At 47.0% G+C, this 16,173-nt stretch overlaps 1 non-coding gene across 1 annotated transcript; it reads right to left on the bottom strand.

The window, feature by feature from the left end:
- Positions 1 to 14,099: 14,099 nt before the first annotated feature.
- On the bottom strand, positions 14,100 to 14,170 carry TRNAG-CCC (transfer RNA glycine (anticodon CCC)). Its single transcript has one exon. It is a non-coding gene; the product is annotated as a tRNA-Gly (tRNA).
- Between the last annotated feature and the right edge of the window lie 2,003 nt (positions 14,171 to 16,173).

The following is a 16,173-nucleotide window of genomic DNA, read 5'->3' as shown; positions in this document are numbered from 1 at the left end:
AGCAGCAGGTAGGAGACTACGCATTGAAGAGATGGGTGCTGGAGGCCAGGGCTGCATGGAGCCTGGAGATCCCTTGGACAAAGAGCCAACAAACCTTGGTAGCTGCAAGAGTTGCGGTGCACAGGGGTACTGTCCTGCAAGGAGAGGCAAAGACTCACCACCTCCAAAGTTGGACCGCTGGTAGAGGGGATCGAGGGGACCACTCAAGATGTGTTGCAGGATCCACATAGAGTTGCAGGAGAGAGGACCCACAGAGCCGGTCGTCTTTGCAGTTGGTGTCTGCAGATGCAGGGGGGTGACTCCTTCACTCCAAGGGAGATTCCTTCTTGCTTCTTGGTGCAGACTGAAGACTTGCCACCCTCAGAGGATTCACAGCTGGGGAAATGTTGCAATTGCTGGAAGGAGCCAGAGAAACAATGTCGCAGAGCGAAGTCATTGGTGGCGCTGCTGATTGTAGGTTCCTGTGAAGTACAGTTGCTTTTCCAGTGGCCAGAAGTCAAAGTAAACATTGCAGAGTAGTACAGCTGGTATCTTGCATGTCAAATCTGAGGACCCACCCAAGAGGGAGACCCTATATAGCCCTAAAAGAAGGATTGGTTACCTAGCAGGGTGACCAACTATCAGGAAGGGGCTGTGACATCACCTGCCTGACCTGGCACTCCCCGGGGCCTCTGCCCACCTTTAATTCAAGATGCTCTGGGCACCACCCTTGGATAACTCCCCTTTCCATTGCCCAGTTTCACGCCAGAGCAGGGACTGGGGGTCCCTGGACTGGTGCAAACCAGTTTATGCAAGGAGAGCACCAAATGTGCCCTTTAAAGCTTATCATTGGCTTGAGGAGGCTACCCCTCCCAAGCCATGTAACACCAATTTGCAAAGGGAGAGGGTGTTGCTTCCCTCTCACAAAGGAAATCCTTTGTTCTGCCTTCCTGGGCTAGAGCTGATGAAGCAGCAGGAGGGCAGAAACCCATCTGTAGGATGGCAGGAGCGCGGGCTGCCCGGGAAAACCCTGCAAACTGGTAGGAGCAAAGCTGGGGGTCCCCAAAGGAGCCCCCAGAGTGCATGGAATCATACAACCAATACAATTGGAGTATGATTCTGACATGTTTGATACCAACCATGCCTAGGTTCAGAGTTACCATTATGTAGCTGGACATAGGTAGTGACCTATGTCCAGTACACGGCAAAAATGGCTTCCCTGCACTCACGAAGTCCTGGAAAAATTGAGCTGGAGTTTGTGGGGGCACCTCTACTCATGCAGGGGTGCCCTCACACTCAGTACTAGCACCATGCCCTCTGGGCTAGGAGGGCCTACCATAGGGGTGGCTTACAGTGACCTGGTGCAGTGGCCTGTAGTGAAAGGATGCATGCACCTTTTAATACAGGCTGCAATGGCAAGCCTGCAGACACATTTTGCATGGGCTCCCATAATAAAGATCCGAAAAAAAAGGAATAGATAGAGCTCTGAAGGTTTGCCAGGACAAGGTCCTGGATATTTTAGGACCACTAGCTAAGATTCTAAAATTAGCTCTTCAAGCTCAGGAAACGGGGGCTGCAATCCACACAGAGGTCCTGGCCGGATGAACTCCAACGGGCCATTTGTTTTTGGAGAATGCGAACTGTGCTTTAACATCCGAAAGAAGAAAATCCATCTTACTTCGAATTGACCCTCAATTGGTGGATTTAGCTTCTGCTGAAGCGGAACCCCTGGCTGAAGGTCAATTATTTGGAGATCGATTTGTAAAGGTTTTGGGAAGTACGTGAACGAGACCTCTCTAGATAAGTCTCAGTCCTCCCTCAAACGAATGTTCAACCCCCTTTTTGGAAGGGCCGGTCGTTTTCGAGGACGTTCGACCGGCCGGGGATATCAGCAAGGTCCTTCAAGGGGAACCTTCCCAAGACGCAGGAGTTGTACCCAGAAGCCTTCACAAGCGGGTTCCTATGCCTCCAGATCTAGAGGCTCATGCAACCGCAACTCCTGAGGCTCCGGCAGAGGCTACAGAGCCATTGACAACACCCTGCAGGTAATAAACCTTGCTCTTCCTTATATTCCTTTAGGAGGTAGACTCAAACATTTTGTTCAAGATTGGGACTCCATTTTTTCAGATGTATGGGTGCTGAATATAGTACAAGGTTACGCCATAGAGCTAATTTCCACACGTCTACAACCTTCGCTTCCTCATCCTATCCTTTTTTCCCAACTAGACAAATCCTTTATCGATTGCAAAATTCGATTTGGAGGGGCAATTAGTACGAATACCTGACATCCATTTGGCCCGTCTTCAGCCCTGTGAGTGCTCACCAAACTGTTGAAACCAGTGGTGGAACACCTACGCGGGAGGGGTATCCGCTTGATCCTCAATCTAGACAATATGATTATTTTAGCACAAGATCAGTCCCTGCTGTTAACTCATCTGTCATGGGCGGTTGCTCTTCTTCAGGATCTGGGGTTTCTGATCAACCACAAGAAATCTTCCATGATTCTGTCACAGCAAACGGAGTCCTTAGGGTTCCAAGTGGATTCAGTCAAACCTCAATTGCTACCTCCTTCCCAGAAAATGAAATCGATCAAGAGAGAACTGAGAGTGACATTATCGAATCAGACGGTCTCTTCGAGATCCCTAGCTCGGATTGTGGGCCTACTTGCTTCTTCAATCCAAGCTGTTTTTCTGGGACCTCTGCATTACAGAGCCTTACAAAGACTGAAGATTCATTACCTTCAACAGGGCCTTTCCTACGATCATCTGGTTCCGTTACCTCTCGAAGCCCAAGAAGAACTCCAATGGTGGCTTTCTCACATGGAAGCCTGGAACGGCAGAGCCATTTTTAGAGTGTCACCAGAGATTGTGATAGAGTCCAATGCCAGTCATTTGGGTTGGGGAGCGAGATGTGGACAGTTCTTGACAGGAGGGCGGTGGTCATCCGAGGAGCTTCGGCTCCACATCAATTGCCTGGAACTATTAGCGGGTTCGATCGCCATCAGATCCCTCTCCCCGCTCAAGAGTAATTGTTGCATTCTCTTGAGGATGGACAATGTGTCCGCGGTGTGGTACATCAACCGCTTGTGAGGGACAAGGTCCCGCCTAGTGGCGAATACTGCCAGAGAATTTTGGCATCTCTGCCTATCACAAAAGATCATGGTGATAATGGAGTTTCTTCAGAGAAAAGAGAATCAAGTGGCGGACTGGCACTCCCAGTTCCTGAAAGATTCCAGCGACCGGAAACTTCACCCATCTGTCTTTCAGAAGATCATGTATTTGCTGGGTCAGTGTCAGGTGGATCTGTTTATATCTTGTCTCAATGTTCAGATTCCAAACTTTTACAGCTGGAGAATGGATCCATTGATGCTGGCAACGGATGCATTTTTACAGGATTGGTCAACTCAAATGAATTATGCCTTTCCTCCATTTGCCATGATCCCAAGAGTAGCGGCGCTCACGCAACGCCAACTAGCATCTTTGATTCTCATCACTCCTGTGTCAAAGAGTCAACCATGGTTTCCATCTCTTCTGAAGCTGTCTATTGCTCTACCTCTTCAACTTCCGGTCTTCCCACAGCTCCTTCTGGACCCTGTGGGATCTCCTCATCCCCTTCTGCTGACAGGGCAGCTGACTCTTATGGCCTGGAAGATATCAAGAGACATACACAAGTGCAAGGTCTTTCGTCTTCAGCTGCCTCTTTTATACAACAAGCTTGGGCTCCATCCACCCGCAAAAGATACTTTTTGGCATGGAAAAAATGGGTGGGTTGGTGCCTTCGAGGGGAAGTGGATCCCATGGGATCCGAGATCGAAGACATCATAAACTTTTTTGTCAGAATGCGCAGAAACAGGCTTATGCTACAGGTCAGTAAATAACTTTAGATCAGCTATTTCTGCAGGTCATGAATGGATAAATAATAAACCAGTAGGTCAACATCCTTTGTTATGAAAATTCCTTAAAGGGATCAGCGTGGCGAATCCTCCCAAACAACGTTATTTTCAACTGTAGGATGTACATATTGTGTTATTTTTTTGAGCGACTGGCCTGACAGTCTTTTGTTAACAATGAAACAACTATCAGCGAAGTTGACCATGTTGTTGTTTTTAATCCCATGGCACAGAGTTTCTGATGTGAGAGCTTTAGATTTAGCAGGTAGGTTATTCTCTCCTTCTAGAGTTTCGTTCGTTATTTCTAGACATACAAAATGCATGTCTAATTCTGTTGATTATCCTGCTTTTTCTCATAACGAAAATCTTTGTGTGGTTAAATGTTTAAAGGTTCATGAAGAGCACACAGCTAGTTATAGAATGGATCCTCGGACCTCTCCTGATTTCTATTCAAAAACCTTTTCGACCAGTCTCAGCCGCCACTTTGGCCCGCTGGATTCAGTGGGTAATGTCAGACGCAGGCATTGATGTATCTTTATATGGTGCTCATTCCACCAGAGGTGCTATGGCGTCAACAGCTTTTCTCTTGGTTTCTAGATTAAAAGACATTCTTCCAGCCGCTGATCGGTCCAGTGATTCCATGTTTAAAATGTTTTATTATAAGCCAGTGGTACATGTTTCTTATTTAGTGGTGGATCAGCTTTGAACCAGCATAATCGGAGCCTCCGGTCCTGACATAGAATACAAAATTGTCTATCTTTGCGACAAGAATTTATGATTCTATTAAGGACACGGGGCGAGGATTATCCCACCCGTTGGGTCAAATATATTTATATTACGGATGTTTATTGCTTGTATTGCATTATTATGTAGGTGTATTTGCCCCCCTTGATTTTGTCTGTTGGAGTAGAATTGGATCTCATTTTTAGGGTCGAGCCTGCGCTAGCATGCGCTTGCACATGCGTATCGCTTGCGAGACTCTGTAGTAGTTAGAAAAGGGCTCGGAGCCCCGTCCATGTCACGTCAGTGTCTTTCATTGGTTTGTGGGCTTGCCTTTTAAAGTCTGCTTGCTTTCATTAGTGGAAGGCATGCATACGTCATGCCTTTTCCGGTGGTTAGCCTTCCTCGAGCGCAGCGACCAAGTACTGAAAACATATGAGGCTCATTTTTTTAGGTCCGGTTTATGGACTACTTTGTTAAGATGCTGAGACAATTGATTTCAATAAGGGAGTTTTATTCAAGGTAACCAACCCACAGCAGCACACCCTCTCAGACCGCCTCAACCGCCATGGAACCCACCCAGCTTCACGTCAATACCTGGAACACCAGTGTCATCGAGGTTCCAGGCTCCCCATGCTGGAACACCAGTGCCAACGAGGTTCCAGGCTCTCTAACATTCCCAGAACAACACAACACATCCCCCTCCCTTACACTAAATATACTAAAGGATAAAGAAGAACAATTAGAAAATAACAAGGTAAAACCTAACATAAAATGTGTATCAAAACATAATAATTCACAACGTAGGATGCATGCATAATAGGTGTTACAAGGTGTTAAAAAGTCAGGACCATAGTCTATGAAGTATCAGGATACATAGGGGGTCACCAGGGTCGGCGGGAGCACCGCCGACAGGCCGGCGGTGCCCCGCAGGGCATTCTGACCGCGGCGGTTCGGCCGCGGTCAGAAGAGGCAAACCGGCGGTCTCCCGCCGGTTTACCGCTGCCCTTAGAATCCCCCATGGCGGCGCAGCTTGCTGCGCCGCCATGGGGGATTCTGACACCCCCTACCGCCATCCTGTTCCTGGCGGTTCGCCCGCCAGGAACAGGATGGCGGTAGGGGGTGCCGCGGGGCCCCTGGGGGCCCCTGCCGTGCCCATGCCAATGGCATGGGCACGGCAGGGGCCCCCGTAAGAGGGCCCCGAAAAGTATTTCAGTGTCTGCTAAGCAGACACTGAAATACGCGACGGGTGCAACTGCACCCGTCGCACCCCTGCAACTACGCCGGCTCAATTCTGAGCCGGCGTCCTCGTTGCAGGGGCATTTCCTCTGGGCCGGCGGGCGCTCTTTTGGAGAGCGCCCGCCGGCCCAGAGGAAATGTCTGAATGGCCGCCGCGGTCTTTTGACCGCGGTGCGGTCATTCAGCGGCGGTACCCAGGGTCAGAATGAGGCCCATAGTCTTTCAACCATAATGGTTTGGAGTGTATCCAGAAGGAAACTTTGGTGCGTCGTGACCCTTTCGATCCATTCAAGGAGTGACTTCCTCCCTGGTTTTCCAAGTTAGAGGAATCTTCCGCCAAATCACTCCATTTCACGATCCTGGACATGCTCCATGCATCCCCATTGTCAAGGATCACAATATTCTTTTTCACCTCTCTGATGCGGAATGGACCTTTGAAAGATGACTTACCTTTGGTTCTAAAACCAGGATTCTTCACCAACACCATGTCACCAATTTTCCACTTAACATTGGAAGCACTATATTTAGAATCATAACGCAATTTGTATTTACGCTGATACCTCTCTCTAAGTTCAGGTGCCTTATTAAATTTCTTCTGATCAAGTTCATCCTGCCCCAAACTGTTTTTGAACCATGCCGGAAACAATTTAGTGCAACCCGACCTGCCCCTCATATACTCAAATGGGGCAATGTTAGTGATGCTATTAGAGGTATTGCGATGTGCCCACCACATGTCCCTAAGGAGATCAGCTAGAGGAACCCTGGATTCAATAGCTTCCTGCACACAGGACTTCACCATTCTATTCATACGTTCAGCAAGACCATAGGCCTGGGGTAGATACAACGTTGTTTTCAAATGTACAATGGCTAAGGAGTCTAAAAAAACTTCATATCTTGAGATGTGAACTGTACACCATTGTCAGTGACTAAATGGCTAGGTATACCCTCTCGAGAGAATTCCTCCTTCAAGAACTCAATCACCGTTCTGGTGTCTACCGAATTCACACATTTAGTCACCACCCATTTGGACGCATAATCCACCATGAGTATGACGTAGCGTTCATTCGTAGGCAGAAGATGGAAAGGACCCATAAAGTCAAGGCCCAGCTTAACCCAGGGTTTTTCAGGAATCACAACTAGAGAAAGTGGGGCTTTCACCATAACTTTGCTCTTGTCATTCCGTGCACAACTTACACAGTCTTTCACCACTGCTTCAGCATCACAATCCAACCCTGGCCACCAGTATACTGTTCTCAGTCTGGATTTGGTCAAATTCCTGCCCAACTGTCCCTCATGGGCCAAATTTATGATTTTACTCCTCACGCCCATAGGAGGTATAGATTTAGTACCTCTGAATAATTCACTTCCACTTAAAGAGAGCTCATCTCTCACATTCGAATACCCCTTCAGAGAGTCGGAAATATCCTTGTACTCTGGCCAACCTTTCACAATGAATTCGACAAGTTTATGCCTGTCAGAATCCAGATTCGCTGCTGACTTCCACTCCTCTTCATTTATGGTCTTCTCCCTCATCCAATTGACCACACCCTCATCATCAGACTCCTCACTACTGTCAATTGAAGATCGGGACAGCAAATCTGCTACTATATTCTTTGGCCCTGGTACATATTCCACAACAAAATTGTATTCCAATAATCCTTCCACCCACCTTCTTATCCTTGGCGTCAACTCTTCCCCTTTCTTAGAAGAAAATATTTGGACAAGAGGCCTGTGATCTGTCCTCACCACAAAAGGTAAGCCCCACAAATAAAATTTGAAATGCTTAACCGCCCACATACACGCAACGGCCTCTCTTTCTATAACTGAATAATGCTGCTGAGCCTCCCTGAGGGAACGGGAAGCAAAAGCGATTACTTTCTCTTCCTGGTCTACCCTTTGGATTAAGACTGCCCCTAAACCTTTGACACTGGCATCTGTGTACAAGAAGGTTTTAGCACACGTATCAAAATACCCCAAAGCGGGCATCTTCCCAATGCAGTTCTTCACAAAAGTGAACGCAGCCATACACTCCTCCGTCCAAATGAAATCGCACCCCTTCTTTAAGAGAGATCTCAAGGGTTGAGTCACACTTGAAAAGTTGGCAATGAATTTGGAGTAATACTCCGCCAACCCTAGAAAAGATCTCACACCATCCTTGTCTTTGGGTTCAGGTGCTCGGACTATGGAATCAACTAGTTCCAACTGGGGCCTGATTCCCTCACCAGATATAGGGCCAGATGTAGCAAAGGGTTTTACCCATTCTGTGTCTATGGGAAAATCCATTGGTACATATGGCCCATAGTATGGCCCAGATAAGTCACTGAAGTGACCCTGAACCCGCACCTTTCTTTCTTCACAGTAAGACCACCCCTGGCTAACTTACTCAAAACTTCCCTTAGAATTTTGTCATGCTCATTCACAGTTTTGCCATGAACCAAAATATCTTCCTGAAAACATAAGGTACCAGAAATTCCCTCTAAGACCCTCTTCATAATCCGTTGGAAACAGGCGGCCACAGAGGACAGCCCAAAAGGCATCCTCAAAAATTGGTAGGCCCCCAACGGCGTTACAAAGGAGGTGAGGTGTCTAGACTCAGGATGTAAAACGATTTGATGATAAGCCGAGGATAGATCCAACACACTGAACACTTTCGAGCCACCCAAACACGACAACTCTTCCGAAATGTTAGGTAAAGGTTGGCGATCTACCCATATATGCATATTCAGATCTCTAAGGTCTACACACATGCGGATCTGCCTCCCATTGTCCTTCGGTGCCAGGACAACAGGGGCCATCCATTCGGAAGATTCTATCTCTTCAATTACCCCTGCCTTCAATAACTTGTTCAATTCCGCCCTTAGGGGTTCTAACATCAACTTAGGTACTCTTCTGGCTTTATGCACAGAAGGGACTGCATTTTTCTTCAGTATGATCTTGTGCTCAAAATTAGTCAGACAACCCAATTCCTCACTAAACACTCCTGGGAATTCCTTACAAATCTCTAGAGTAACATTCTCATCATTCACCACCATGACTTGGTGTTCAGAATTAGGGTCTAACTTAATTCCCATGTACCGCTGGTGTCGCCAACCTAGAAGATTATTACCCCGTTTCGCTAGATAGGCTTTCCCTATAGTGGTCTTATTTTGAAATTGGATATTCATGATTTTGTACCCAATCACTTCTATTTTGGCACCACCATAGCTGACTGGGTTAATATCAGGTTTAATCAAGGAGTCAGGATCCTCCCCGAAGATTACTTGCCAGTTTTTTTCACCTACCATGGTGTTGGGAGATCCAGAGTCTGCTAAGACTGTAACTGTTTTACCATCAAGTCTAATAGTGCACTCAGGCATAATTACGGGTCCCTCGTCCACCATTCCAGTGTTGCCCCCAACCTGGTCAACATCATGTTCCACACACAAAACCATCTTGTTAACATTCTCAGTCACCGAATCTATGTTGCATTTGTCATTATTACAGACCCTTGCATAGTAGCCCTTCTTCCCACACTTCCTACACAATGAATTACGAGAAAAGAAATTTGAGCTATTCGCTGCATGTCACGTGTTGCCACAGCGGTAACAACGCAGATGCTTAATTTCTCTCCTCTTCTCCTGAGTCGATGCCTGTATCCTATTGTCATTGCCAATTCTTAGTACCTCTTCCTGGACGCGTGGTGCCTGTACCATGCACAGATTTTCCCCTTCTGGGTGGTTCATCTCCTTGATCCAGTTGTTGGTACTCTCCAACCCTTCAACAATTGCAATAGCTTCCCTCAAGTCGGGGTTCTTCGTCAACAGTTTCTCTTGAACTCTCTTGTTATTTGTGCAACGCACTAATTGGTCACAAATAAGAGAATCCGTGATATCTCCAAAGTCACAAGTGCATGCTAATGTGCGTAAAGCAGCAACAAAATTACCAACACTCTCAGCGTTACCTTGGGACCTTGCAAAAAATTTGTGTCTTTCCAAAACAACATTGAGCTTAGACTCAAAGTGTGCCGCCAGCATCGCTACAGACATTTCATAGATGTCTCTGGGTTCACCTTCCGCCCCCCGATGGTTAGGGTTTCTAGACTATCATAAATGTTCCTGCCTTTGATTCCCAGATTGTGCAATAAAATAGCCTGTTTCCTAGCGGGAGAGAATTTTTCTCGCCCTATGGCTATTAAATAGGAGTCAAAAAGGTTCTTCCAACGTTTCCAAGGAAGAATTGGGTCCCCTTTGTCTGATAAAAAAGGGGGTGGTTGAGACATCGTGGGCGTAGCCATAATGTGTTAACAGTAGAACACTCAATAGATTTGCAGAGAAGGACAAGAATAGTATGTGTAATATTTATAACGTCTGTTTCAGAAGCAATCAAGTAGAATCATAAACCCAACTGGCCTGAATTGGGATAATACAAAAAAAATTAACAGACCAGTGCTCAGTGGAGAAGAGGAGACAAGAGAAAAAACAAAAATTCTTAACTAGTGGAAAAACATCAATGTGGGAAAACAGTGTGCGGTCTAGTCTTTTTCCCACAATGCACAACCTTGGGCACGCGCGCGAACACAACAATGTGGAAAAAGGTGTGCAGTCTAGTCTTCTGACCGTGTTCAACTTTGAGCACGCGCGTGACGTCGCGCCCTCGTAACGTGTCTCATTCAGCACACGAAAAACGCGAGGCGTGCAAAGGAGCGCCTGCATTTACCTCGCTCTCGCGGGCCCATGAAAAAACAATAAGGCAAAATACCGGGCCCAGAATTGAGGAAACCCCAGGATGTCCAGTGTTCAGTATGTGCCTTCGGGCACCAGCCGCTCCGCAACACTTGTCGAGATTTCGGTGCGGTAGGACACCAAGACCAAAACTGCCGCTGGAGTTCTTGGCAATGGTCGCTGAGACTCTGGATTGTCCTGCGTTGCGCTCACTGGGACTCAGGGTAAAACAGCTGAAAAGCCGGGACAGTCACCGCTCCGACCACTTCCTTGAGTCCTAGCCAATGTCGGGCACAGGATATAGCCTGACCAGTCATCGGTAGAACTGGTACGCACCACTCCGACCACTCCCTTGAGGTCCAGCCAATGTCGGGCACCGCTCTCTTGCAGGTAAGGATCCGTGGGTTCTGGGTTGGTTTTACCTCGTCGCCAGTGTTAAGATGCTGAGACAATTGATTTCAATAAGGGAGTTTTATTCAAGGTAACCAACCCACAGCAGCATTCAACCGCCATGGAACCCACCCAGCTTCAAGTCAATACCTGGAACACCTGTGTCATCGAGGTTCCAGGCTCCCCAGGCTGGAACACCAGTGCCAACGAGGTTCCAGGCTCTCTAACATTCCCAGAAAAACACAAAATACTTTTTCTCTTTTTTTGCAGCGCGATCTCGCTGGGCAGATGTCAAGCTTTTTGCATGACATCGACCCTGTTACATAGTTTGCCGGTTACATAGCTAATTGCACTTTTGCCGATAGGTTTCGCTATGAGTGAACTGTAGCAGCGCGATTGCGCTCTTTTTTTCTATTTAATGGTGCAAGAAAAATCCAGTTGGGAGTTTACAACTGCTAATAGCTCTTACTCAGAGAAATTCGAGACCCATTGCATTGCAAATGCTTGTTTCTTTTCATACTGGAACTGATTCCAAACAGGCGTAAAGATTTGTGGATCTTCCATGTTTCGTTGTTGGCAAGAGCTGTCCATAAGTCTTTTTGATGTTAAAGTTATCCAGGAGGATCATGTCCAGAACTGTTCATCTGAGAGTGGTATTGGACTTTGCAAAGAAAGAGGAAGTCAGATGGTGCCTTTCTAGTTTATAGACTGTGTTGGACTACTATTGGTGCGTTATGCGAGGGGCGTGGTTCAAAGCCTCATGCTAGTGTGTTTAAGGGGATCGCCGACCCGCCGCGCAGAAGAGGAAAAAACCTTACGCTCGCGAGAATGCAAGGAAAAAGGCGCACTGAGTGATCGGGAAAGGGAAAAGGTCCTTGACCCCGCGGGCGGCTTAACTGCACAAGAGCAGGACCGCAAGCGTGTCCAAAATCAAAGGCCCAGAAACCGAGCGCCGTTCAGCCCTGCTCCTGCTCCACAGTCCTAGTACACACAATAAAAAACAACAATACAAGATAATTGTTTTAATAAGAGAAAAATTTGACTTAACTCCGGCTGTGCAGCAGCAAATAAAGAGGAAGGACGATTGTTATGGTGACTCTTACAGTGAGGGGCTAACCTGGGATGTGTCAGGCTGGACTACAGGTGTTCATGGGAGTTGTAGTTTTTCATTTTCTGTAAACTTATTGGCTGCTGTTTCTATTGACTGTAAAGAAAGAGGAGCATAATCCTCGCCTCCGAATTGAAAATTCTTGATGTGGTAGCTACAAAATTTTTGTATTCCTGTAGCAAGGCTAGAACATTTTGTATCCTCTGCATTACTTTATGATGAGTCTAAATTGCCATTAAACAAAATTCCGATCCTCACCAGCAGGGACATTAATCACCAGTTATCTTGAGATTTTTATAGTTTCATGAAAATTGCTGGACGCACAAGGAATTTCGCCCATTTTTAAGGTATTTTTAAACACAGCGCCCCCACCAAAGTCAGCGCCAGGTGCGGCTGCACCGGTCGCACAGCCCAAAAGCCAGCCGCGGCATTGGTATTGCCCTGTTTGTATTACTCATCATTCTACGAAGCCACTGGAACATAGGCATCCTTATTTAAACAACTGGTTGTTTGCTGTGAGATTTAACCATCCAGGCAGTTAGAATTAATTTGCCCCTTTCAGGGTTTATTTTTAGGGATGGGAGGATTTGCAAACAGTTTACATATGGAATAGGTGTAATTTACCGTATTTTCCGGCATATAAGACGACTGGGCGTATAAGACGACCCCCTACTTTTCATGTTAAAATATAGGGTTTGGGCTATACTCGCTGTATAAGACTACCCCTCTTCCAACGCACACCAAATAAAAAATTAAAAACATCAGATTTGATTTTAACATGGTAATTTTAATTCAAATGCTTATGACATGCAGGTACTTAGTAGGAAAACTGTCACTTATAAACAGAAGGCTATTTGTCATCAAACATGTAAACATAAAACAGTGCAAGTGGAATAGCCTGGAGCACATGCAGGAATACGTGCCTGTCCAGACAACTGCCAGCGAGGATTGCGGCACACGGTAAGGACAGCTCAAATCACGGTTGACCAATCAGCTCTGTGTCCACAAGTAGCTGAATCTTGTGGGATGCGGAACCCATCATACGCTTGGAATCGATTTCCAAATGCAACGCACGGTGACTCAGCTACAGGGCGCCTGTCCCTGAAGTTTCAGACACCGTATACCGGCGTATAAGACGACCCCCGACTTTTGAGGAGATTTTCAGGGGTTAAAAAGTCGTTTTATACGCCGGAAAATACGGTACATGAGAATTATGCCTATTCCGCCAAGTAAGCTTGTGGGGTTGTCTCTGTCCAGGAGCCATGCTCTAGTACTGAATGTCACGCGAGATACATGCTCAGTGCATCTCCCTGTGTATTTTTAAATTTACAAGATGAGCATCTCTAGCACAAGTCACGGGGCAGCAGCAACATTCTAGGCTCTCAGATCCGCAAAATATTTCTCCAAACCAGTTTCCTGAAAGCAAAAATTACACGAACTGGAAGCACAATTTAAAAATTCTCATGAGTACACCTCAAAAAGTCTCCCTCTGTGCACTGTTCAGCATCAGTCACACATCACCTCTTGCAGGGTCACCGCGGGCTATAAGATGAACTCCTGACACCCGCCCGCTTGTCCTCTAGGGCAGGATCTAAACAGCTGCTCACGTTTGTGGATTTAAAGATCTGTAAACATTCCTCACGCTCCTCTCCGCCTGTGGATATAAATGCTCCGCAGCTCTTGAGATTGAGGGGCTTCTCCTCCTCTCCGCCCCTTCTGGGGGCTGATCTTGAAAGTTCCGCGGTTCCCCTCAGCGGCTCCGCGGTTCCTCTCAGCAGCTCCGCGGTCCCCCTCAGCAGCTCCGCGGTTCCCCTCAGCAGCTCCGCGGTTCCCTCTAACACCGACCCTGCGGTACCCCGGGGGTCCACGGGCTGCACTAATCGACGCGGCCACAGAATAAGAGGGTGAATCTCACTGAGTGAGAAGATATTTGTAGTTCTCAGTTAAAACCAGGCTCATGTGTACTTCGTTATCAAAACAACCTTGTTTTTCCACCAAGATAAAAAAAAATCCCAACCGTACATTTTAAAATAAACTTAGGTGTTAAAAATGTATATGTCATGAATAAAATATGTGCGCCAGCCGGGAATCGAACCCGGGTCGCAAGAATGGGAATCTTGCATGATACCCCTACACTACTGGCGCGGATGGTCGTTCAGTAGCACTTGCAGTCTGTCAGCTGTGGCAGGAAACTGCCGCAACTTAGTGTTTTTTGGGTACAATTATTGACTTGTACATGGATTGAAGTCTCTGACACTCTACTAGGCGCTAGGAAACTACTCACAATTCATGTCTTTTTTAAGTGAAAGAAGGAAGCAGATTATTTATCTATTTAATTACGTGATTTATGAAAGTGGATGAACTGAAGGAAGTTTAGAACAAACACCAACGTGGACATTGACGTAAACAAACATATAAGTAACAGAGGACAGTGCACTTATGGACACATTGAAGATGTACACCTCACGTAGCAAGACAAGGCGATGCTCTGCCTTTACAGTGTACATAAACTCGGTGCACCCGAATTTCAAATGTGGATCTTATAGAGGCGACGATAGAAAGCAGCAACTGTACATACGTCCGTATATTACACCACCCATCACACGCTGCAGATGTAATCTGCTCCTGAAGTTACATCCTACATCTCACAATGATGACAAGGACCAGTCACAGCATAGCGCCTCCCTTCACACAAGAATTGACAACACAGTCAAAACAATACAGCCGACGATAAAACATGTAAATGACTACTAGCCAAAAATAATATGTGTCCTCATTTCTCAGGCTAGTCCCGTGTCAGCCCCCTTCTCACTCCAGAGATTCACCCATCAGGGACCCAAACCTGGATTTCCATTTCAGCCATTAAAAAAAATAATATTGGCAAAGCCACTAAGTCACTCCTATGAGACAAAAGCTGTTGGCTTTGTCAGTGCTTATCCATGTTGTGCAGAAGAGAGGATCCCTGCAGCGGGGTGTAGGAACCGTTCTAAGGCACCGTGGGGGCCACACACACAGGAGGTGAGGAAGGGGAAAGGAAACACCGACAAGGACCACAACAACCAAATATACTACAATTACAAGACCACACAGTAAAGCCCAACTCATAATACATAATAATGTCAACCACTATTACATCCCCTCCCCTTTGAATAAGTCAGTGCATGAGTTAAGCGTTAAATGCAATGGACATGCCTATATTGCATGTTGACCTTTCTCCATTATCAAGCGGGTGCAGGTTCGGGCTTCACCGAAAGGTTCACCTTGAGCTGGTGGTAAACTTTCATTGCAGAGGTGTGACCTCACCATGAGATGTGTGGAAGTCGCCCTGAGTGACACCTCTTATCTTCAGATAACCGACCATCACTCCTCAAAGAGGCTGAGATCTGGAGGCTGTTGGGTGAAGGAACACACAGCTCGGGGCATGTCCCACCAACTACCATCCTCCACCCTCACACCTCTTCCTGAGGCTCTGACCACTCGTAAAGGGCAACTAAACTTGTCACCACTGAATTTGGTGTGTAGGCGACTAATCCTTTCCACATCACCAACACATGTGTGGGATTTAACAGTGGTTTTTCTATGATCATAATATTCAGGCGCGGCCCGTCCTTTAGGGCAGAGGGGCCACGCCCCACCACCTTTTGCCCCTCATGAATAGTGTCTGTCAGGCTGAACAAAGCTCAGCCTGACAGACACTCTTCATGTTCAGCTCAGACAGCCAGGAGCGAGACATGCGTGATTTGCGCAGACTCCTGGCTGCCTGAGCTGAACTTTGCTGGGCTGAAGAGGTCACAGCTCCTGTGGGCGTGACCTCCTCGGCTCAGCAAAGGTGCCTCGAGGCCCTCCCCTGGGTGACGAGGAAAGCGTAACACATTGACTTTGACCTGGACGCTTCAGGTTTAAGCCCTGAAGTGCCCAGGGCGAGGGTCAGTCAGTGACACTTCGTCACAGAGTAAGGTGGGGTCAGCAGTCTCACTGACCCCATCCCACTCTGTGACGAGGCTGGGACTGCTGCCTTCCCTCATTACCCTCATGGGACCTCGAGGCCAAAGGTAAGTGTGTGTGATCTTTTAAAATGAATGTTTGGTGCGTGCCTGCATGTTTGAATCTTATGAGTGTCAATGGATGTGCGTGCATGTGTGAAAGAA

Source organism: Pleurodeles waltl, unplaced genomic scaffold (genome assembly GCF_031143425.1).
Source record: "Pleurodeles waltl isolate 20211129_DDA unplaced genomic scaffold, aPleWal1.hap1.20221129 scaffold_67, whole genome shotgun sequence".
Classification (NCBI taxonomy): domain Eukaryota; kingdom Metazoa; phylum Chordata; class Amphibia; order Caudata; family Salamandridae; genus Pleurodeles; species Pleurodeles waltl.
The sequence above is the reverse complement of the archived record's forward strand: the minus strand, read 5'-3'. Positions and strand labels throughout refer to the sequence as shown.